The 23,582-nt window shown below is 48.3% G+C and overlaps 1 protein-coding gene across 6 annotated transcripts in view; it reads right to left on the reverse strand.

Moving 5' to 3' along the window:
• SIPA1L3 (signal induced proliferation associated 1 like 3) overlaps nt 1–23,582 on the reverse strand; it is a 234,864-nt gene that overhangs the window by 134,120 nt on the left and 77,162 nt on the right. For all 6 annotated transcript variants that reach the window (XM_038529024.1, XM_038529020.1, XM_038529023.1 and 3 more), the window contains one exon: nt 6,357–6,424. The gene's annotated coding sequence lies outside the window, so the exon portion shown is untranslated. The remainder of the gene's footprint in view (nt 1–6,356; nt 6,425–23,582) is intronic.

The raw sequence follows: 23,582 nt of genomic DNA on the forward strand, positions 1-23,582 counted from the left end.
CCCTTGGTGTTAAAGGACCCTGTTTATTGGTTAGGCTTTTTTTTACCGGGCAAAACCACCTCATTTCTTTTTCTTGCCAGCTCTCCAACAGTAGGGACGTTCGTGTGTCCTGTCCACTGCTCTGTTTCTCGTATCTGAAATGCTGCCTGCCAAAGAGCAGGAACTCGGTATTTGCTGAAACAACTGAGCTCAGTTCTTGCAACAGCTCCAAAAGGCAGGTGTTCCAAATCCCCAGCTCCTCCCAACCTCTCCCGTCCTGACCTGCACTTAGGACCTGCACTTAGACTGGCCTTCCAGCTCCTTCGCAGAACCAAGCTCTTCCCAGTCCAGAACTTCACTCATGCTGTTCCCTCTGCTGGGAAGGTTCCCTCACATTCCACCAAGGTCTTATCCCCCTGGTCTCCCCTCAAGGCCTCGGGGCCTCTCCAAACATCACCCCCCTGGGATATGCCCTCCTGGTTTCTGCGTCAGGGCACTCAGCGCAGATGCAATCACACAGCTGTTTCTGTAATTACCTACTTAGATTCTGGTCCCCCTCCCTCCCCGCCTCAACTAGGAGTTCCAGGAAGGTGGGGACCTCTTTGTATTTCCAAACCCCTGGAGAGCCTGGCACACAGAAGGTGCTGAATAAATGCCACACCTGACTATTGTGGCCAGGACACTTCTGTTCACTGAATACCACCTACCACCCTGTTTCCAGCCCCCTGCTGTTAGGCAGGGCCATGTGACCAGTTCCAGGTGTGAGCGGAAGTGAACAGTGTCACCCCAGGGCCTTGGCATCTGATAGCTGCTATGTGCCTCTCTAGTTCCCTGTCCTGACGTGGTGACCCTGGAGGCCACGTGTTGTAGTCCTGAGACTTCAAGAAAGGAGCCTCCATCAACCTGTGTCCTGAGGTACAATATAAAGAACCCCCTACCTGACCTGCCTTGTGTCACAAGTAAGAAAATGACATCTGTTGTGTCCAACTTCTAGGATTTCAGGATCAACCTGTTACTGCAGCAGAATCTTGCCTATCACTAGCATTCCTGGGAATGAAGGCAGGTAGCTAGACGAAGAGAATCGTGACCACAGATGGGAGGCAAGGAGGAAGGCGATGCCGTCTCTGGCCAGAACTGAATCTCAGTGAGGGGAAAAGAGAAGAAGGGGACAGAACAACTAGTCCCTGGGGAATCGCCACTTTCAATTCCTAATGTGAGGGATGAAAGGACCCAGAGAGCCCACTCCCTCCAGACAGAGCCTGCCTCGGGGTCCTCATCAAACACAGCTCCTTAGGGATCATGGCCAAGTCTCAGCCCCTGGGGACGGGAGGAGGCTGCCCAGAAGCCAGCAACAGCCTGGAAAACCCGATTAGCTAGAGGAAGCTGAAGCAGCAAGGCTGCAGGAAAGGACCTGGGCTAATTCGGGTTGACAACCTTCCCGCGGAATCACCCACTGGGGCTCTGCCCTCCCGGCTCCATCCCAGAGAATAAATCACACTGTCAGGTCTAATTTGGGATTCCGCTGATGGGCTGAGCAGAGCATCCATGCGTTCTGGCCACAGAGGTCAAGGGCAGCCTGCACACTAGTGGCCAGTGCTGAAAGGCCCTAGGACTAGAGAGTTGGAAAAGGGCTGGGAAGCCAATAGCAGTGGGTTTCCAACACACACACCAGAGAAGCTCTGCTCTGCTCCCACAAGATTTCTGGCCCAGGCTCGGATGGACGAGTCCTGTTCCCAGGCACGGCTATATTCCGGCACCACGCCAGCACAGGGTAAACACTCATATTTGGTAAATAAATAATCATAACGGGACCAGTGAGGGCTTCTTACCTTATAGGCTGGAGATTCAGCTGCCCACCCTCTGACACACAATAAAGGCTAACGCGTATAAGCCACCACCCACCACGATGACCATGATCTTGTCTATTATGTAACTATTTTGTGCCAGGCACTGGCCTAAGTATTTGAGATCCACAGTCACTTGGGAAGGGTTAGAAGGCTCCCGGGTTGCCCTCCCTACCCTGGACCTAGGTGGATTCTGGATGGAGCCTGTGCCCTCTGCCATGTCAAACCATTTTTTATTTTGCCATTCTGATTTCAAGAAGCTTGCTCTGAAACCCCAAGTCAGGGTTTGGTGTCCTCTCCAAGTTTCTTCAGCCCTGTGGCTTCCCATATTAGAACTCTCATCACTCCAGGCAGTTGACCTACAGAGCTCTCCCAAAACACTGTCTCTCCAGGAAGGCATCCCTGTAAGCCTAGCACCCAGCATGGGACCAGGAAATGGGAAGTGCCCAATGTGTGAGTCCAAACCCCTCATTTTACAGAGGAAGGGGGTGGAAGATTCTTCTCTCTCGAAGAGCTTTAGTGGCAGTTTCACTGAAGAAAGGGGACATGACGGAGAAGGAGAAACTGCTCTTTGATGAATCTCTTCCTCCTCTAAGGCCCAAAAAGCTGCTTCCAGGAGGCCCACCTGACCTACAGGCTGGCCAGGCACCTCCTCTGGTGGTCCACCAGCCCCTGGGCTTCCCCCATACAGCCCTGATGGCTCTGGGCTGTCACTGTCACTGAAGGCCTGCCTCCCCGTGCCACTAAATTGCAGGGATGGGCATAGAGAAGGAACCTGTTAAATGTGTGCTGAATCGGCCCAGCAGAACCCCAAGAAAGAAAACAAGGCCAGAGCCTCATTCCAGGAAGATGAATTAAAAGCACCAAAGTACCATTTGTTTGGAAAGGGGAGGCCAAAGGAGAAAGCCATCTATCTGCAAGCCAGGAAGAAGACATGTAGTTGGTGCTACTCACCAGGACTAGAGCAGAACCAGGGAGAGGTGAGGTGGTCACATGGAGGGAATGTGATTCACAAGAAAGCTTTGCAATGACTGAAACTTGCCCAAAGCAAGATTCTGCTGTCCCATTCTTCCTGGGCTGGAAGAATTTAAACTCAGGTCATACAGCCAGCAGTCTGGGGCCCCAGGGCCTCTTATGAGGCAACACAGTACAGCGCCAAGAGCAAAAGCTCTGGAGACAGACTGCAAAGGTCCCCACCCTGGCTCCTCTACTTGGTAAGTGGCTTCATCACCACTCTGTGTCTCAGTTTCCAAGTCACTACTGTGGGGAGATCACAGCAGCGACTTCATAGGGCCAGTGCAGGGGTTGAATGAGATCACTCACGTCAAGTGCTCAAGGAAGGGCCGGGCACAGAGTCAGTCCCCATTAACATTAATGATTATTGTTTTTCTTTCCCTGTGGAGCCAGACATTGTTGGTTGGCTAACCCAACTGACATTCTCAAGTCCTTTTTCCCCTGGCTTCTTCCCCAGGAGAGGCTGAAAGCCTAAATGAAATTTCCCACCCTCCTTGGAGCTAGGGGAGGCCATGGTGACACATTTCAGCCAGTAAGATATAAGTGGAATCTTCTGGGGGATTTTGGGGAGAGTGCTCAAGCAGTTCACGACCAGAAAACTCATGCTGCTGGGGTTGACTTTCTCCTCCTGGTTCTGGCTGGAGCCACAGCAGCAACCTTGCAACCACAAGGGGAAGGCCAAGTGAATCCAAGAAGCTCTAGGCCGGACACCACTCAGCCCCTGAACTAATCTCATAGCCAAGTACTTTTGAGTTGGTTATTATGGGAGAGGAATCAATCTTCATTTGTTTAAGCTACTGTGAGTTGGGTCTTCTGTTCTTGCAGCTAAAAGCATTCCTGGCTGATGCACCCACCGTAACACAAATGGCTCAGGGCACACATCCACAGTGATAGTTTGCCAACCTTCGTTTAGGTCCCTGGGTGAGAACCCCTGACCTAGAGAGAAAGAGTGGGAGACTGGGCTGGAACAGTGCTTCCCAAGCCTCCATCACCATATTCTGCTCTTCATTTTCAGTTGCATCTAGTCCCATCTGTGCCACTATTTACTTGATATTTTCTCTAAACCAATTCATTTTTATTTAAAAAATTTTCTTTTTAAGTAATCTTGGCACCCAGTGTGGGGCTTGACCTGATGACCCCAAGATCAAGAGTCACGTGTGCGCCACCGACTGAGCCAGCCAGATGCCCTAGTAAACCAGTTCATTTTTAACTTATATATGTGTATGTATGTATATACATACACATATATTTAAAAAGGAATCTACATTACTACCGAAATGAAAGTTGGCATCTTTTGCTGCAAAAGTTAAAAACTAATAATAGCAAATACAATGTAAACAAAATATGTTCATCCACACAAATCACTAAAAATCATCTGATGTAACATAATTTGGGTTTATGGGACTAGCAAGAATTCTTCATTTCTGCCTTCTATTGGGGAAAAGATTATCAGAAGATCTGGCAACACTTGGCATTTTCACAGGGGGACAAAGGGCGAGAGCGAAGTAGGGGCTGCCCCACAGAAAGGGAACACATTGTCCTACTTGCCAGGATTCCGAAACTGTGTTATGAAGTGAGATAATATGTTTCTATCTCCCCCGGCCGGCCGGGGATAAGTGAGGCTGGGCACCTGCCTGGCTACTTCCATTCGGGGCCCTCCTCAGAGAGGCCTTCCTGGATTACCTCGCCTACAATCGCTTGTTCCTCCCAGGCAGCCCCCTTTTCCTGCATCACTCTTCTCTGTAGCTCTCATCCCCACCCCATTCACTTGTTTGTCTGTCTGCTGTTTTCTTCTCTAGCAGAATGTCGGTTCCCGGAGGGAAAGGCTTCTGTTCAGTTCATTCCTGAGGGTCCCAGTACACAGAACATAACAGAAGGTGTTTAAATGCCTATTGGTTGTTGTGGTCAGAAACACAAGGGAAGACTGAGGAACCACTGCGGCTTGGAGGAGATGGAGGAGACAGGACAACTGAACACAGCATGGCATCCTGGGATAGAAGAAAGTCATTGGTAGCAAAGTAGCAAAACGTGACTGAATCCTTTGATTTAGTTCATCATACTGGACCAGTGCTCACTGTCTGGTTCTGGTGGTTATGCCAAGGTGGGTAAGATGGTAACGATGTGTAGGGGACACTGGATGAAGGGTGGATGCGTGAATTTTCTGTATACTTTCTGTAACTTTATTATAATCTAAAATTCCTTCAAAATAAAGTTTGTTTTTTTAAAGATTTTATTTATTTATTTGAGAGCAAGAGAGAGAGAGAGAGAAAGAAAGCGCATGAGCACAGGGGAAGAAGGAGAAGCAGACTTCCTACTGAGCAGGGAGCCTGATGTAGGGCTTGATCCCAGGGCCCTGAGATCATGACCCGAGCCAAAGGCAGACACTCAACTGACTGAGCCACCCAGGCACCCCCAAAATAAAAAAGTTAATAAAAAATTGTGCTAAGAAGCATTCTTTGGTGAAAATGCGGCCCCTTGAGACTGTCCCACAAACATGTACTCTAGGTATGTGAGCAGAGCCTTAGGCCAGGAGGAAGGAATGTGAAGAGACCCTACAAACAGCCAAGAGAGAAGCTGCTATCCAGATTCACTCAGTTCCCAAAGTTTGACTCCCTCCAACTCAGCCAACAGCACTCCCTGTGTGCAGAGTCTGGATGCCAGAATCTTCTGTCTCCACTTTCCACACTATTAGGGTCATCTGGTGCTTCAAGAATCAGACAATGCCCTTACTCCCACTGCTCCCAAGCACCCTCACTGCAGCCTGCCAACGAAGGTCAATGTCCTCACTTAGGAATGCCCCACTATCAACTGGAACGCCACTGTTTAGTCTATGCCAAAGAAACAAAGGAGGATGCTCACTAGCAAAAAACCCCAGAAACCTAATTATAACATACTCAAAATCTTTACATCACCAGTATTCACTGTACGTATACATTTTAATTACGTAGGGAATTCAGCCTGTAGGGAAGCAGCACATCTGCAAAGGGCAGTGAGAGGGTCATTCTGTATCATATGGGATTGGTAGTTACACAACTGAATGCATCTGCTTAAACTCCAAGAAATGTACACCAAACAGTGAATTTCATTCCAGGTACATTTTAAAAAGTACATTGAATTCAAATTGAAATTAAAATCGAATTAAAAAAAAAAAAGTGCTACACTGATGTCTGCTATGAGCAAAGATCTCCAGGATGCACCGCTACTGCGGACAGTGGGAAACCTGCAGGAGAAGCAGCCGCATGCAGCACAGGTTCTTCTGCCTTTACTCTGCAAACTGGGGACATGTGCACAAGTGGAAGTAGGGACGGCCATGAGTCAGAAAAGCTCTGGCAGGAATGCCCCAGACCAGTGATGTAATTACCTCCAAGGGAGGATGTCACATTTGCGGGTGGCAGGCAGGACAGTGAAGGAGACCTCCATTTTTCCCTCGATGCATTTTTAAGTGACTTTTAAAAATAAGAGAGGCCTACGTGCACTAGCCGCACAACTGAAGCCAACAAACAGCCACAATGTACTCACCCTCAGTGTGTTCCGGGCACTAGTGCTCCTTGAGGGTCCCAGGGGATCTGATGTCAAAGACTGTGCATCTATGGAGAAGAACAACATGAGGTTATGTCTTTGGCCAACCTGAACCTTCTTGCCGCAGTTTCTGTCATTCACAAATTCACTCCCGTGACAGATACTCACTGAATACCTGCTTTGTGCTCGGCACCCAAGGGTATGTCAGCGACCAGGACAAAGTCACTGTCTTCAGAGAGTAGACAATCCAGTGGGGGAGGAAGACAATAAACAAATACACGATGTGGAGCCAGGGAGTAGTGGTGTCTTGATGAAAGTAAGTGGGGTGAGCGTAGTGATGGGCCTGCTGCTTCCCAGCCTGAGATGAGAAGTGACACTTCATTGTGGGAGGAACACAGACTGTGTGGCTATCTGGGCCAGACCCTTCCAGGCCACAGGAATGGCCATTGCAAAGGACCTGAGGCAAAGCATGTGTGTGGGGCATTTTAGGAGCAGCAGGAGGCCCGTGTGCCTGACACCAGGTCAGTGACGGGACAAGTGGAGGGAGGTGAGGGCAGGGAGGTGACAGGGGCGTGTGGAAGGCTATCATGAGGATATTTCCTTCAGATAACTGTGAGCAGAGGAGCAGTGGAGAAATAGCACTTGTTCTGACCTGTAATTTTATATTATTAATTTATGTCTTAAAATATTTAGAATGGTTGTTCATGTATGAATGGATATTTCATGAAAACTTTATATGGTTATGTTTTTGAATATTTAGTAGAGTTGTTCTATACGGATATTTTATGATGAGTGAATGTCTCCAGGCCGAGTGGCCATTGTCTGTACTGTTCACCCTCACATTTCAGTTTAGATCAGGTACTTAAGGCAGGGAGATGAGATCTGAGGGGATAATCTAGAACCCTTTTATAAGGAATGGCCATTAAGTTAGATTCTTGTTCCCTATGTGCCAAGGCTCTGTCCTAGTAGACACATGCCGACTCATTTCATTCTCTGAATAACCTTAAGAAATAGACACTACGATTTCAACTATTTTATGGAAGAGGGAAGTGAGGCACACACTGCCCAGCCAGTCAGAAGTGTATTACAGCTGGGATGAAACCGGGCAGCCTGGTCCTAGACCTCGCTCCTGACCACATGGCTAGGCCAACGGTCAAGGAGGTCAATGAAAAGACAGCTAACTACAGGCTGGCGATGCCTCTCTGCCCCACTTCCCCAATACCACAATGTCCAAATGCTACCCAAACACCAAGGCTGAGTTCAAATTCCAGCCAGCGCCTTCAAGAAGCTCCCAGGAAGAAAACCTAACAAGCAGCTAGCCAACATTCCAGAATCTAGGAATCAGGATATCTTCAATAATCTTGCCCCTAGGGGTTCCTAGAGAAGCCAAAAGGGGTTCTTAGCCACAGACCCCTGAGGGCAGCCTGCTAAAGAAGAGTGTGGATTCCTTCTCAGAATGATGTTTTTATTATTTTCTTCTTTAAAAGACTTTATTTATTTATTCATGAGAGACACAGAGAGGCAGAGACATAGGCAGAGGGAGAAGCAGGCTCCCTGTAGAGAGCCTGATGCAGGATTAGATCCTAGGACCCTGGGATCATGACCTGAGCCAACTACTGAGCCACCCAGTGCCCCCTCAGAATCATGTTTTTAAGTAAACAAAATACAATACACAAGGTTATAAAGGAAACCAATTATATTAAGATATCAAAGTGTGTGTAAAATAAAACCTAATCTGAGATATGGTAATATTCCTGCTTCTTTATGAATGCTTTAAATTACAAGATCCTAGTGTGGGTTTAATAACTAGAGTAATTTAGAAATAGATGAATGTAAATGATCTTTTGCAGTATCTGCAACAATTATAATGTGATATGGAAACAGTTTTACTTTCTAGTGGTGACACAGTCACAGGTATTGCCAATAGAGTGTGGCTTGCAGCCCTCATTCGGAAGGAAAGGAAACGTTAAATTTCAGATGGCAGAGGAAATAAAGATGTAACTTTTTTCCCCAGCCAACTTTATGATCCTCTGAATTCCATCCTTGGATGGAAGGGTCCATGGACCTGAGATCAAGAATGCCAAAGCCAGGGATGCCTGGGTGGCTCAACCGTTGGGTGTCTGCTTTCGGCTCAGGACATGCTCCCAGAGTCACAGGATCAAGTCCCGCACTGGGCTCCCTACAGGTAGCCTGTTTCTCCCTCTGCCTATGTCTCTGCCTCTCTGTGTCTCTCATGAATAAATAAATAAAATCTTAAAAAAAAATGCTAAAGCCAGACTCGAGATAGGGTAAAATAAAGGTGGAGCAGGTTCCCAGGGATGGTAACAACTGGTGTGCATGGGAAGCGGTGAGCTGTATGGGAAGGGGTCCTGAGCACTGGCAGTTTCAGCCCACCCTGCATCCATCTCCCTCCTTGTGTCCCCTGAACAGAACCGTATCTTTCCCACTCAGCAGCTGGAATTCCTGTGGGAATGACCCTATTCTACCATGAGTTGGTAAGGGTAGGGGAAGGCTGGTCATATGATCCAGGCCTGGCAGTAAAGCCACTGAACCTCCTCTTCCCTGCTCCTGGCCTCAGAGATGACTCAGGGTGGCTCTGGTGTTGAAACCAGGGTGATCAGGTTCAACAAACAGCAGCCTCAGGACACATCCTGGGACTACAGGGAAAGAGATGGCTTGTTTCTCTTGGGGCCCAGCTTAGCTGGTTGGATATATACGTGGAGCTGCCTCAGAGCCCATCTGATGACAAAACCAATACAGAGAAATGTAGAGCCAGGAAGTAGAAGAAAACGGGGTCCTGGCTACCTCCTGTGAGGCTCTGGATCTAGCCACACCTGAAGCCATTCAGTACAGAATGTCCCAGGCCTTGAGTTCAAACACTTCCTTTGATACTTAAGCAGGCTGACCTGAATTTCCATTTGTTCACAAAACCAATGACTCGATTAACACAGAAGGGCAGAGTTGAATGCAGTTCTTGACAATTCCCATAGCTCACTACCAAGCCATTTCGGAAAGCACAAAGTAAAATTAGACACAGTTACTATACATAGAAACACCAAACACAGAAAAACACATATTCTTTAAAAACTCAGAAATAGTCTCTTGGGTAGTTGCTTTCCCTACACTAGTCTATGAAGCCCTGACAATTGTGGTTTTCAAGATGCTTGGTAGGGCAGGAGGGAATCAGAAGCACCCAGAATATTTTCCTCTATCACCAGATTTTCCATTAAAAAAAAATGTCCTGGGATCATCAGGAAGCCCCTGCAATAAAACTCCTGTAAAATTTTAATAGCTACCTTTTAAATGACAGTGGAAATTGCTTTTTTGCCACTCTCATTCCTCCCCCTTCCCCCTTTCTCTAGAGTGATGTATATGGCTCTTTAAAGGCACATCAGCCAGGATGTGCAGCAGTGCCACGTCTCTCCTACTGGGGGGAGCTGTCAAGTCCATGAGTACTGGGTCCCTCATACATGGGAAGGGCCACAGCAGAGAGGAGGATGCTGAGGGGTTGGGGAAACAACAGCAAAGGTGGACTACAGGGCCAGCAGTCCAGCCAGGACCCCAGAGCTCCCAGAGCCCCTCCTCACACCACCTGGGTGAGGAGGATGGCCTTGGAGTTGCCTTAGTAATCCCAGCACCCAAGCCAGAGCAACAGCGCAGCTGGCCCACCTGTGTGTCACACAAGGCTACACTCACAGGGCCGTGGATCTCACTTCCCAGGATTTACACCAAGAAAGAGAATCCCAGATGACATAACCTGGGGGTGAGAGGGTATCCTGGCCTGACTTCCCAGCGTGACCATGGATCCTCCCCTTAGCCACAGCGATGGCTCTGGGAGAGACACATGGTCCAAGCAGGGCCAATCAGAGTAGGCCCTGGAAAGTTTGCTTGAAGTACTGGGGGAGAGCATGGGATGGAAGGCAGGGGCTGCTGAGGGCTCTCGGCCACCTGGAGGTGGGGGGCACCGGAGAAGAGGTCGAGGCTGAGCAGGTAGAGCCCAGAAGTGGAGAAGGGTGCATTCCTGACAATACCTGAGTATTGCCTCCAGTCAGGCCAGCTCTGGGACTTTCAGGTCCCAAAGCCATTAACTTCCCTTTGCAGTTTAAGCCAGTTTGAGCTGCAAGATCCTGTCATTTACAACAGAAATAACGGACTGATGGAACCGGAAGGGATCTCAGGAATCAATACACATTCCTTCACGTTTCGGTGAACATGATCCTTTCTAAGAAGCTGACAAAACAAAACTGTGTCATGTTTCTCCAGAAAACAAAACAAAACAAAACAAAACAAAAAAACAAACAATACTGTGTTTCAAAACTGTCAAAGGCCTCTGAAGCCCCTGTCCGTAGGAACTGGGTGAAGAACACTGATCTCCTTTGAAGTGTCCACTTGATGGATCAGGAAACTGAGGCTCAGAATGCTTACATGACTTGTTTGGGGCTCAGGGCTAGCTGGAGGCAGAGCCAGGCCCCTCTAGAGCCCCAGGAGGGCACTACAGAGAGAAGGGGAGGCAGTGGGGAAGGCTGCAGGCCCCCCACACCCCATTCCAATAGCGGCTCCACTCTCTTCTGCTTTAAAAATTGGGCTGTCAGGGGAACATCTGACAAGTTTCCCCTTCCAAAATAACATATGGAAAACCAGCCTCATATCACATTTCAAAGTATTTACACGTTACTGACCTTGGTTTTGATCCTCATTACGAAGCAGGCATTACTGCCTTGGCTCCGTGGGAGGTGCTTCTGTGGGACGACCAGCCAGGGTGCTGTTCCCCTGACCCCAAAGCAGCTGGCACACCTGGGCCTTTCTGTTCCTGTACTCCTGGGCCTCACATTTCTATCCTTTCCTTGTCTTTCTCTCTTTTTTAGAAAATGATTGATTATTTATTTATTTATTTATTTATTTATTTATTTATGAGAGAGCAAGAGCATGCAGATAGTAAGGAGCAGAGAGGAGGGGAGAGGGTGGAGGTAAAAGAATCTCAAGTGGACACCACGCTGAGTTTGGAGCCATCTTGGGACTCAATCTCATGACCCTGAGATCAAGACCTGAACCAAAACCAGGAGTCGGATGCTTAACCAACCGAGTCACCCAGGAGGTCCTCTTTCCTTATATTTCAATCTCAGCTCATATGGAACGGATTATCCACTTACACCTCCTCCCTAATGACCAAGTAAAGAAGTGGCCACTAATTAGACGGGTCAGAGATTATGCCTGCTGGCACCTGCTCTTCCAGCAGACAGGATCACTAGCCCCAAAGGCTAGCACCACACCTATCAACTCTTCTCTCCCTGTGTCCAGAGATGGCAGCTTTCTGTTACGTTTTCTGTCTTGGAGTAGGACACACACTCTGGGCAGTGTTCATCCAACCTCTAAGAGGGCCCAGCTACACGCGCCCCTCCTGACCAAGCACTGACAGGGGCAGCCAGACCTTTCTCCTCCATGCAGCCCATCATGTAAGTGGCTGATAGGAGAATCCAGCTCACTGGGGCCTTTTGCTACAAGCTGCCTTCCCCTTTCTAGACCTTACCACAGCTTCACACTGGGGCATCAGGGACCTACCCGCCTATTAATAAAGTGGTTCAATCATCCTTCATTTAGAGAAGATTCCCATTACACCCATCCTCAACCCATCTTTGAAAGAGTGCTTTAGGAAAATATCTGTTCATTCAACTGCCTCTACCCACCTGCCAACAAAGAAACGCTGCTATGTGAAAAGACTTTGCTTTGGGAAAATCTAGGTCCTCAACTAGCTATACTGTATGGCAGCCGCTAAGATCATCTTGCAATTAATCATGTTTTCTCCTATGACCTATATTCTATTAATAACACCCTAATGACTTAGCCCTAGTTCTTTCATTGACTGATTCAGTCCACAGATCTAAGGCTGGGGCACTGACTTAGAGGGTCTCACATCCCCCACCTGCCACCAGAGGGTAAGCATCATGATGCAGGATTTCACTGTCCCAGGGGCCGCATGGCTGTCCTGCCTCCAGCCTAGCTGAAGTGACTCTGCAGAAGAATGGCACAAGACAAACCCACTGCAGAGAAAGTACCGAGGAAAAGCCACAGTGCGTGGCCATTTCCCGCACAGCTGACCTGCCAGTATGGCAGGCTTTGACATGACCAGATGTACTGAAGTTGTAGACTAAGGGGAGCTCTCCGTCACTGCGGGTGGGAGCGTACATAGGATCAGACATTTTGAGAGAGTGGGTGGCAATTTCTTGTAAAGAGGAAGAGACGGTAACCTCAGTGACACACTTCACTTCCTCACTGACGGGTCTGGGATTCCCTGCTGAGTTCCCAGACCAATGTGGCCTTGCAAATTCTCACTCTGGCTGGAAGCACCAGGGATCTGCTTTGATGTGCCCACACACCAGGCATTGCTTTCAGTTAACCATCAACTCATTTACCCTCCTAACAGCCCTGAGAAGGGGGTCTGCTAGCATCCCCATTTTTAACCGACCAGCAAACTAAGGCACAGAGAGGTAACCTGCCCAAGATCCTGCAGCAAGTAGATAGCACAAATCCACTGGGATTTGAGCCCCGTGGGTCTGGCTCCAGGGCCACCACCAATGCCACTTCCCAAGCACAGCAGCTGAGAGAATGGGCTCAGCCTTGAAAGCCATCTGAGTCCACATTCAGATGTCCATTTCAGATGGCTCAAAGACTGCCTGCAAAAGGAAAGACAGAAGTGTCTAGAAGATAACACAGGAGCGTTATCTTCATGTTGGTGTAGGTGAAGGTTTCTCCTGCAGGGGTTCTAGGAGAGTAGTATTCTCCTCACCAAAAGAGTGAGCCTCATTCACACAATCCTCTATCCCTTCCCTAGTCTGCCTCGTTCCAGAGTGGAATGTGGATGTGATACTTGGATCGGAGAGAGTCCTTCTTGTCCCCAGAACACTACTCTTCCAAAAGAGAAGGACTTGCTCTCTGGGTGCCCTGGCCCCTTTGGGGAAGGTGGGTGCAGCAGACATCTGTGGCCATGAGGGGGGCAAGAGAGTCAGAGCAGTGCTCTGCCCTCAGCCAAGCCATTGAATCACATATCATTTGACACAAATTCTTTTTTTTTTTTAAAGATATTTATTTATTCATGAGAGAGAGAGAGAGACCTAGGCAGAGGGAGAAGCAGGTTCCCTGTGGGGAGCCTGATGTGGGACTTGATCCCAGGACCCTGGAATCACGACCTGAGCAGAAGACAGATGCTCAACCACTGAGCCACCCAGGCACCCCTGACACAATGTCATTTGTATTGAAATGACAACGCCACTTAGACTGGTACTTGCAGCCACATGCTCACCTAACTAAAACACCTTGCCGCAGCCAGGCTCTGACAGCCTTGTGCTGTGCCATCACCCTGGAGAGTGAGAACAGTCACTCACATGCATTTAAGGTGTCTCAAAAGGACTGGGCTCAGAGATGAACTTCAGGAATCAGAGATTTCCACTAGGCATGACTGATCACAGGCATCTAGAGAGGACTTGGTGTCTCAATTAATCCTCAGAGGACCTGAATTTCAAACAGCCTTCTTTATCCTGATGGACTTCTAAGAGCAGTGGGGGTGACTGTGATTCTAAGGGCCAAGCCCAGCCCACTGGCACAACAGCACTGTGCTCTGCTGGCCCCGGCTCATGGGCTAGGGAAATCCTGCCTAGCTTGTGGATCCTTTTTCCTCCTGTCACCAGCCATTTGCTGGATGTGCCAACAGTTAAGCCCCTTCCTGCACTCCATAAAAACAGCCCATCAATGTGGTTGACTGCCGGGTGCTTTTCCACAAAGCACTCCCTAGATCTCAGCTAATCAGATGGAAGATAGCACAGTGGTCAATCTACCAAAATAGGTCAAGCTTTATTTTTTAATCCTCTTATTCATAACATACTGAAAGGGGAGAATGAAAAAAAAAAACATTATTAGCAGCAAGAACATGTAGGGTTATTACTCAACCTATCTGTGCCTTAGTTTGCTTACCTTTAAAATGGGGATGATGATAATAGGGGTGTTGTGAGCACTGCAAAAATTACTCTGTGAACAGCAGAACTTATCCACGTGGTGAGTGTTCAATATAGGTGAGATAAAATTATTCTTATTGCTGGTGACATAGTGAATTTTTAAACTAGCCCGTGAAAGCTTTAAAACCCCCCTCTCTGCAGAGAAAGGCATGATTCTGATTCTGGCCACTTAGGGAAGGAAGGTAACCTGAAGGTCCAGGCCAGTGAGGAGAAGCTGGCTCCAGGACTCAGGGTCCTGTGGGCAGGAAATGGACCTACTACTGGGTGCTAGCTGCTCACCCAAAAGCCATTCTTCCCTTTCTTCTTCAGGTGCTCAATTAGTACTACGCGTCCTGACTTGCCTGGCAGCTGGGGGTGGCCAACAAGAGTAAGCAGAAGTTGTTGTGGGGCCTGAAGGAAACTTCCTCACCAGAGACTTGGAGCTGGATTACACTTCTGTGCCCATTCCCCCACCCTAATTCCCACCTGGTCTAGACTCATTGGCTTGACTCCAGGGATCATAGTGGACCATGATGCCACTTTAAGGATGAAAGCCTTCTGCTAGGGATGGTGAAGCAGAAAGATAGAAGGATCCTCTGGAGCTGTCATACTGGCCCTGGGCTGCCAACCTGCGGACATTTTACTCAGGATAGAAACCATCTTCCATGGAGTTTATACTGGTGTTATTTCTAGTCTCTGCTACGGGCAGCCAAGTGTACTTTCAAAAGATACTGTTGTCTTACACAGCAGATGGCCAATGGGACAGCCTCTATACCAGAGAAATCCCTCTAGAAGTCTGTTACCAAAGTGCCCTCAGGCTTTAGAGGACCCTTGATCTCTCCTCAAAACCAGGCAGAAAGCTAGATGTAGAATTTCCTACAGAACAGGGTTACCACCATTTTTGCCTTACAAGGAGGCAAAATAGGAATTATAAGAGATAGGGGAGCCTGGGTGGCTCAGCTGATTAAGCCTTTGGCTAGGGTCTGGGTGGCTAAGTCTGCCTTTGGCTAGGGTCGATCCCAGGGTCTTGGGATCAAGTCCCGTGTCGGGTTCCCTACTCAGGCAGGAAGTCTGCTCTTCCCCCAGTTCGTGCTCTGCTCTCACTCACTCTCTCTCTCAAATAAATAAAACCTTAAAAAGAATTATAGGAGGTCTACTGAGTCTTTTATTCAGCAATTATTAAGCATTACCATATGCTGGGCACTATGCGTGGTGTAGGGTGGGACACAGACCAAAGCAGGCACAGTTCCTATCCTTACAAACCTGAAGTCCAGAACGAAGGACAGAAATAAAGAGGCAAACAAATACATTTTTAAGCACAAATGATGAGAAGCACCATTCGGGAAACCAAGGTGAATTTTAGCCCAGAACTAAAGAGAAAGGAGAAGTCATTTGAAAAGTGGAAGTAAGAATACATCAGAATGTCCATCAACTGAAGAATAGATAAATGAAACGTGGCACCATCCACACAACGGAATATTATTCAACCATAAAAAGAATGAAGTACTGACTCATGCACGACGTGGATGAACACAGGAAACATTATGCTAAGTGAAAGAAGCCAGTCACAAAAGACTATGTATTATATGATTCTGTTTACATGAAATGTCCAGGAGAGGCAAATCCATAGACACAGAAAGTAGATTAGTGGTGGCCTGGGAGGAGGGGGAGGGACAGCTGATGAGTACAGTTTTTGGCAGGGGATTGGGTGGCAATTAGAACGTTCTGGAATTAGATACTAGTGAAGGCTGCACAACCTTGTGAATACACCAAAACCCACTGGATCGTGTACTTTAAGAGGGGTGAATTTCATGGCATGTGAATTATACCTCAATTAAAAGACACTCAAACGGCTACCCTGATTCAATGACTGTGTTGATAATAAAGTCTCTAGTGAAAGTTAAAAAACAACAAAATAACAAGTATCCCAGGAGATGGAGGAGAACTTGTGAGTCTGTTCAAGGGAACTCACAGGAGGCCTGTGTGACTAGATGGTTGAGGCCCAGGTCAGAGTGCTCCGGTATGGGGCAGACACTGACGGGGCTGGGGGGCCATGGTCAGACATATGCTTTCCATTCTAAGTATGATGGGGAGCAGGAATGTGTTTTCTGATCTACATTCCTGAAAGATCCCTCTGGTTGTTACAAAGAGACTGTTAAAAAGAAGCAGGGTAAACCATGAAGTGGTCACTGCCATGCCCAAGGAGAGTTGGTGGTTGCCGGGACGAGTGTGAGGGCAGAGGGATGGAAAGGAGGAGGCTGGGAGAGTTGTGAATTTAGAATCAAGGACACACAGGCCCTGCTGATGGGGTGGCCATGAGGGTGAGGCAGAGAAGGAAGACATGCAGATCTCCTGAGTTTTTCTTTCTTTTTTTAAAATGATTTTTAAAAAATATTTTATTTAGGGATCCCTGGGTGGTGCAGCGGTTTGGCGCCTGCCTTTGGCCCAGGGTGCGATACTGGAGACCCGGGATCGAATCCCACGTCGGGCTCCCGGTGCATGGAGTCTGCTTCTCCCTCTCCCTGTGTCTCTGCCTCTCTCTCTCTCTCTCTGTGTGACTATCATAAAAAAAAAATGTTTAAAAGATTTTATTTATTAATTAATGAGAGACAGATAGAGAGAGAGAGAGAGTCAGAGACACAGGCAGAGGGAGAAGCAGGTTCCATGCAGGGAGCCTGATGTGGGACTCGATCCCGGGTCTCCAGGATCACGCCCTGGGCTGAAGGCGGCGCTAAACCACTGAGCCACCCAGGCGTCCCATCTCCTGAGTTTTTCCAGAGTGATTTTCTGCCAGATTCAGATTGTGCACAGAACAAGAGCAGTCACCAAACGCCTGTTAAATGAGCTGAATAAATGAACAAAATCACTGCCTGGCTTTTTGTGGGAGACACGTTTTTGTCCTTTCAATAAAGATATTAAATTCTCTCTCTCTTTCCCCACACACATATACATATAGGAACATATATGTATCCTTACCCTCAACATAATATCCTCACCCATACTTGTTTCTTTCCCATCCACTGGTAGAGAGTGGACCACTAGACACCCTCAACTACCCATCTGCTCAAACCAGAAACTTGAAGGTTGTCCTTTATATATATATACACACACCCTATGCAGGATAAAAGCTGCTAAGTCAGTAGCAATAAGGTCCTTCCATCTCGGAGGCGGGGCAGAGGAGATAAGCCAGCAAGAAGTGAGCTCTTACTTCTGATGAACAGCCTGTAGGAGAGGACAGAGGCAGGAAGTGTCCTCTGTCTTGTTAGCGAGGGTGGGCAGGGGTAAGGGATAGGGTCAAGAGGGGGAGAAAGCACTGTGAACACAAATGGTCTAGTCAGGGCAGGAAGCCTCAATTTGGCCCTTCTAGCTTTCCCTGCCACTATAAGTGAAGCCCAGCAGAAGACAAGTTATAACCCAAACGGGTCACCAGCCCCAACCCACTGCCAACCACATCCATTCTGAGGGACATACCAGAATTCTGGAAGAATGCATCCTCACCCTGGAACTAGAAGTAGGAAAGGGGAAGGCATGCAGAGTCCCGCAGAGAACATCTCCATGGTCACCACGATCACAGACCACAGCACACACAGTGGCCCTGGAGGGGTGCAATGCAATGGTCTGGTGGGAGTGTGCCCACCTAGAAACTTCCTTCCAGTTCTACTCTCCTCAGCAACCGGGCTTATCTGGTTTAAGAGGAGGGCATGAGAAACATTTCACTGGGTGGTTCTTGGGTGGTGGGCTATGTTGTAGACGTAAGGAAGACCGCTGCCTGTACTGCCTGCCCCACAGCCAGGGACCCGATGCCTCAAGTCTAGCATTTCTATAATTCTCCCGTGTTATTCTTATGAGAGGCAGATATGAACACTTCAAACAGCTGACCAAACTCTTCATATTTCATTCTAGGAGACTGGGAAGGAGGTCTAAGTGCTTGTCATGGTCAGTTCCAAGTACTCATGAGGCACCCACCTTAGCCTCTCCTGGTCTGACAGAGGTCCAGGTGAGGTTCACCAGCCCCCCACCTGCAGGCTGGAGCACCCTCCCAACAAGTCTCTAATGTTGACCAACATACAAAGTCTGATTTGACCACAGTTAAGGACACTGCAGCACCTTTTACACAGAATGCTGAGCTAAGCAGGCCATGTGGCATGGAAGAGAATGGAGGTACGGCACCATCGCTCAAACACAACACAGACACGTCAACTTTTGTCACTGTATTTTCCATAAATGCGATCATATCATCTTACTTCTCTGAATCTTGCTTTCCTTTAAATATATCACAATAATGCCTCCAAATTGACTAGTAGTGCTTTTAGCAGTTGATATTCCATGGCATGGATGTGCTATGTTTCACTCAATCATTCCCTGAAAAATGGGTATTTATCTTATTTACAGGGTTTTGTTTGCTTATTTGCCACTGCAAACCATTCTGTTATAAACATCTTTTGGTACTGGGGCCACTTCTTTCCGTAGGGTAGATTCTTTTTTTGTAAAGATTTTATTTCTTTATGAGGGACAGAGAGAGGCAGAGACACAAGCAGAGGGAGAAGCAGGCTCCCTGTGGGAAGCCTGAGGCGGGACTCGATCCCAGAACCCCAGGATCACTCCCTGAGCCGAAGGCAGACACTCAATCCCTGAGCCACCCAGGTGTCCCTATAGGGTAGATTCTCAGGAGTGGGAGTGTTGCACTGAAGACTCTTTATGGAGTATTATATAGTCATCTTATGGGATGGGTTCCAAGATCAAGGTGTAGAACTAAATGTATAGTATGCACTTGTTTTTGTATGGAGTATCTCTAAATACACACCTGAAATGGGTGTCCTCATGGGAGGGGAACTAGGTTACAGTGGATGGGATGGGGGAGGGGGAACCACTAACATATCTTTTTGGGTGCCACTTGAATGTTTTATCACGTGCATATATTACTCACTCAAAAAATAAATAAAAATTCTTTTTCAGGCTGCCTTCTAATGAGGTTGCAATGATTCACAGGTTCTCCGGCAGCTTGGGAGAGTACTTAGCTGAGCTCATTAATGCCCTATATTTTTCTCCTTCAAGACTGTCCCTCTCTGCCCTCCCACCTCCCCCCCTTTTTTTTTGACCTAGTATGAGCTGAAACATGTCAGATTTTACCTTCCCGTGATCCACACAATTCCTCCTATTCTACAGCCCTTGGGCAGGCAAGGAAGCAGACTCCCAGAGATGCTAATTTTGACAAGTCAGCATGGCCAGCCCCTCCCAATAGCATAAGAGAGAGAAGCCCAAGCCAGGGTGGGACCCAGACCCCCAGGACCTGAGGGCACCAATGGCTCTCTCTCTTCAGATGCTTGCAGGTCACACTGTTTTAAACTCATGCTGACTGAGTTGCCCTCCCCTAACTGAGCGGCCTACAGTCCCCCAAATGCCCCAAGTCTCTCCGAAAGGGCAAAGGAGGCCGGCAGCAGCTGCTGCTGCCCGAGGGACCCACACTCTCAAGAACAAGGCCAGAGACAAGAAACAGGAGTGAATGGGACAAAGGACACAAAAGAATCAGGCTCATACAAATGAGAGGCCTTCTAATTCACTTCCTACAGGCCAGACATCCTCTCCGGCTGGCCCCCAACCAACGGCCTCACCAGCCAATGCTTATTTAAGCCCCACCATGACTCTTGAGACAGGAGAACAAAACTGACTGCAGAGAGCAAGGGCCCCCGCATAGGGCAGCAACTCCAACATAAGCATCTGCTGCTCCATTGCTGATGGAAGCTCCAGACTAACCTGCAGAGGGGAGGGGATGGGAGGAAAAAGCAGCTCTGGGGAAGGTGGGGGATGGGGGGCATGAAAAAGCATCTCAAGACAGGCAGCTGGTCCACTCGATGCAAGCAGTAGATTCAGGTCGTGTGCTCCCCATTCTGCAGCCTATACTCGGGCCTGAGCTGGGCTTGGCTCAGGGGAGGCCCCTGCCTTTGCTTCAGCGGTTCCCTCTGCCTGGGATGCCCTTGTCCCTGATCCTTGACGGCCAGCTCAGCAAGGATGTGTGCATGTGGGTGTTGGCTCTGTGAGTGAGGAAAATGGGAGACAACCTGAGCGGCCACCAGCAGGAATGAGTGACAAAGTATGATGCAGACACACAATGGAATCTTACGTTTCTTTCTCCCTCATCCTCCATGGCAAGTTCATTGGCAGGTTCTGTTGCCACTGTCTCCAAAATATATCCTGAATCCAGTTCTTTTCTCCTCTTTCCTAGGCCAAGTTACCACCCTCACAACTCCATCAGACTCCCTGCTGGTGTCCCAGAGTCCACTCTTGCCTTCCTAGATTCTAATCTCCACACATAGCCAGAGCAATCAAATTAAATAGACTATATCACATTGCTTTCCTGCTTAAAAATTCCTCAAACTTCATCTCCTTCCATTTTACCCATCCCATTGCTCAAATGCTCCCATCACACTGGCCCCCTTTCCCTCCAAAGCTTACCCTATCCCAGGGCCTTTGCACATTTTGCTCTAGCTATTTTCAACTTCTTCCTGCCAGTCAGGTCTTCCTGTGACTGTGTACAGGAGTAAGCATGAAATCTAACTACATGCAATGACATGGATGTCTCATGGATGTAATATGGACTAGAAAGGCCAGACACAGGGAAGCATTTACATAAACTCCAAAGTCAGGTGTCAAGAGACATTAAGAGACTGGTTTTGCTTGGAAGGGAGGAGTGACTGGGAGAGAACAGGAAAAGGACTTCTGGAGGCTAGAAGTATTGCTCTTAGAGCTGATTACATGAGTGTGTTCAGTTTGTGAAAGTTCATCTAACTACGTATTTTTAGCAAGTGCTCTTGCTTTTAGATATACATACACACACACACATACATAGATACATACATATACACAATGGTTTAATAAAATGTTTAAGGAATTAAAACATTTTTGGCTGTATAATCTTTGTAAATCATAATCTTTCTTATGATTTGGGAATTTCCCACCTAGAAGCCACAGTAGAAGGCTGGGCCTACCTCCCATTATCAAATATTACCAAGGCCAGGGACTGGCTCTCACAGCCTCCCCCACAGCTAGTCCAGGGGTGCAAATCTGTGTTCTCAGCAGATGCACCCTCCCTCCTTGGCTTAAATCAGCCTGGAGAATCAGGGCTCATTTACCTTGGTGTTGGGAGCCCAGAGCCATGGCTTGGCACGAGAGGAGCTCATTGAGGCTTGAGGAGCAGAAACATGAACTCCCCACATCTATTTCTTTTCCCAGCACAATAGTACATGATTGGACCATTCTGTACGTGGGAGCCCATTATTCTTTCAAGAAAGGTTTACTGAGTGCCCATTCAGTGCCAGGCACTGTTCTAGGCACTAGGGATCCAAGTGAACAGAACCCTGGAGCTGATGATTCTAGTGGGGAAGATGAACAATAAAATAAGTAAAAGAGGGGCACCTGGGTGGCTCAGTTGGTTGAGCGTCTGCCTTTGGCTCAGGTCATGATCTCAGAGTCCTGGGAATGAGCCCTGCATCAGCTCTTTACTCAGCAGGGAGCCTGCTTCTCCTTCTCCCTCTACCCCCTTCCCCCCACCGCTCTGGCTCATGCATGTGTACCCGCAAGCTTAAATACATACATATATAATCTTTAAAAAATAAGTAAAAGATAGGTTAGAAAAGTGGCACAGAGAAAAACAGAAAAGGGAGATGAGGACCTCCCTAAGGAGGCAACATATGAACAAAGGCTTTTAGGATGTTCGGGGGGATATGGGTATGAGAGAAGAGCTTTTCTGGTAGCAGGAAGAGCCAGTGCAAGGGCCCTGAGGCAGGCACACAGCTGGGTGTCTGTGGAGCACTGAGGAGGCCCAGGTGCCTGGAGCAGGGCAAGTGAGGGAACAGAAGGTAGAGATGAAGCCACAGGTAACGGGCACAGATCATGTGGGGCCTGGTTGGCCATGGTGAGGACTTCAGCTTTTACTCTGAGTAAGATGGAGCCACTTGGGAGGGCTCTCAAGGGAGGATCAGACTTGACTAGGTGATAACAGAGTTCCTCTGGCCGCTATCCAACTCTCTCCCCTGCCCAAGATGGAAACCAGTCCCAAGGAGAAAGAGAAGTTTGGTCATTTGTGTGGCAAATGTCTACGCGAAATAAACCAGCAAAAGCTCTCCACCCACTTCCTCCCACCTGTCAAGGCTTTGTGCTGCTCAGCAGGGCTTTGCAACATGATGAACAATCCACATCACATTAGAGGAAACCAGACCCTCCTCCTCTGGTCACCGGGAGAATCTCAAAAGCGGATGTAGAAGCAGCAAGGCCACGTGGCCAGTGGAACACCATCTCCACAGCCAGCGAGAGCTACCATCAAGCCCCCCACCCCGCTTCTCGGCACCTGTGTGCCCCATTCCTCACGGGTCTTGAGTCCCAGGCTTCCTTATCAGTCCACAGGGGAGCAAGAGAGGGAGTAATTTCTACCCTCAATAGGGCTGTTGGAAGGATTAAATTAGTGAACAAGTATCAAGTGATTGGCAAAGTGCCTGGCAAAGAGGGAGGCCTAAAAGCTGTTAGCAAAGCTGTCCTGGTAACTGAAATACGGAATGAAGTCTGAGGTGGCCCTTGGGCAAACTGGACTCTTATTTTTTTTTTTTAAGATTTATTTATTTATTTATGATAGAGAGCGAGAGAGAGGCAGAGACACAGGCAGAGGGAGAAGCAGGCTCCATGCCAGGAGCTCGACGCAGGACTCGATCCCGGGACTCCAGGATCACGCTCTGGGCCAAAGGTAGGCGCCAAACCGCTGAGCCACCCAGGGATCCCCTGGACTCTGATATTAAGCACGGGGCTGAAGTACAGGGTCCTCCTGAGGATGGAGGCCTTCAGAATGGAAGTTTCTTTCTCCCTCTGCCTATTCTCTGGGGAATAACTGCCCAGAACAAGCACTGTCCAAGCTATCTGTGCAGGCTTCTCCATGCTCCACGAGCAGAAGCCTCAGCAGAAGAGACCCTGGCCCATACCCACCTCTCTCAAGGAAGTGTTAGTAAGTGGAGAAGTATAAAAGACAGCATAGATGGTGGTACAGGGCAATTCTTGCCTCTTCTCCAGTCAGAACAGTGGTGAGCTCCACTTTGTTCCAGGCAAGGAGGGCCAGGCCTCTGGAGGCTTCGGGCCCACATCCATAACAAGAGGAAAATCATTCAGGCTTGTTCACATTCATTCAGCACAGAGCTACAAGGAGCCAGACGCTGCTCTAGATGCTGAGATGATAGCCAGTGATAAAAAAAAAAAGATC

The sequence above is a fragment of the Canis lupus genome, chromosome 1 (genome assembly GCF_011100685.1).
Source record: "Canis lupus familiaris isolate Mischka breed German Shepherd chromosome 1, alternate assembly UU_Cfam_GSD_1.0, whole genome shotgun sequence".
NCBI classification, from domain to species: Eukaryota; Metazoa; Chordata; class Mammalia; order Carnivora; family Canidae; genus Canis; species Canis lupus.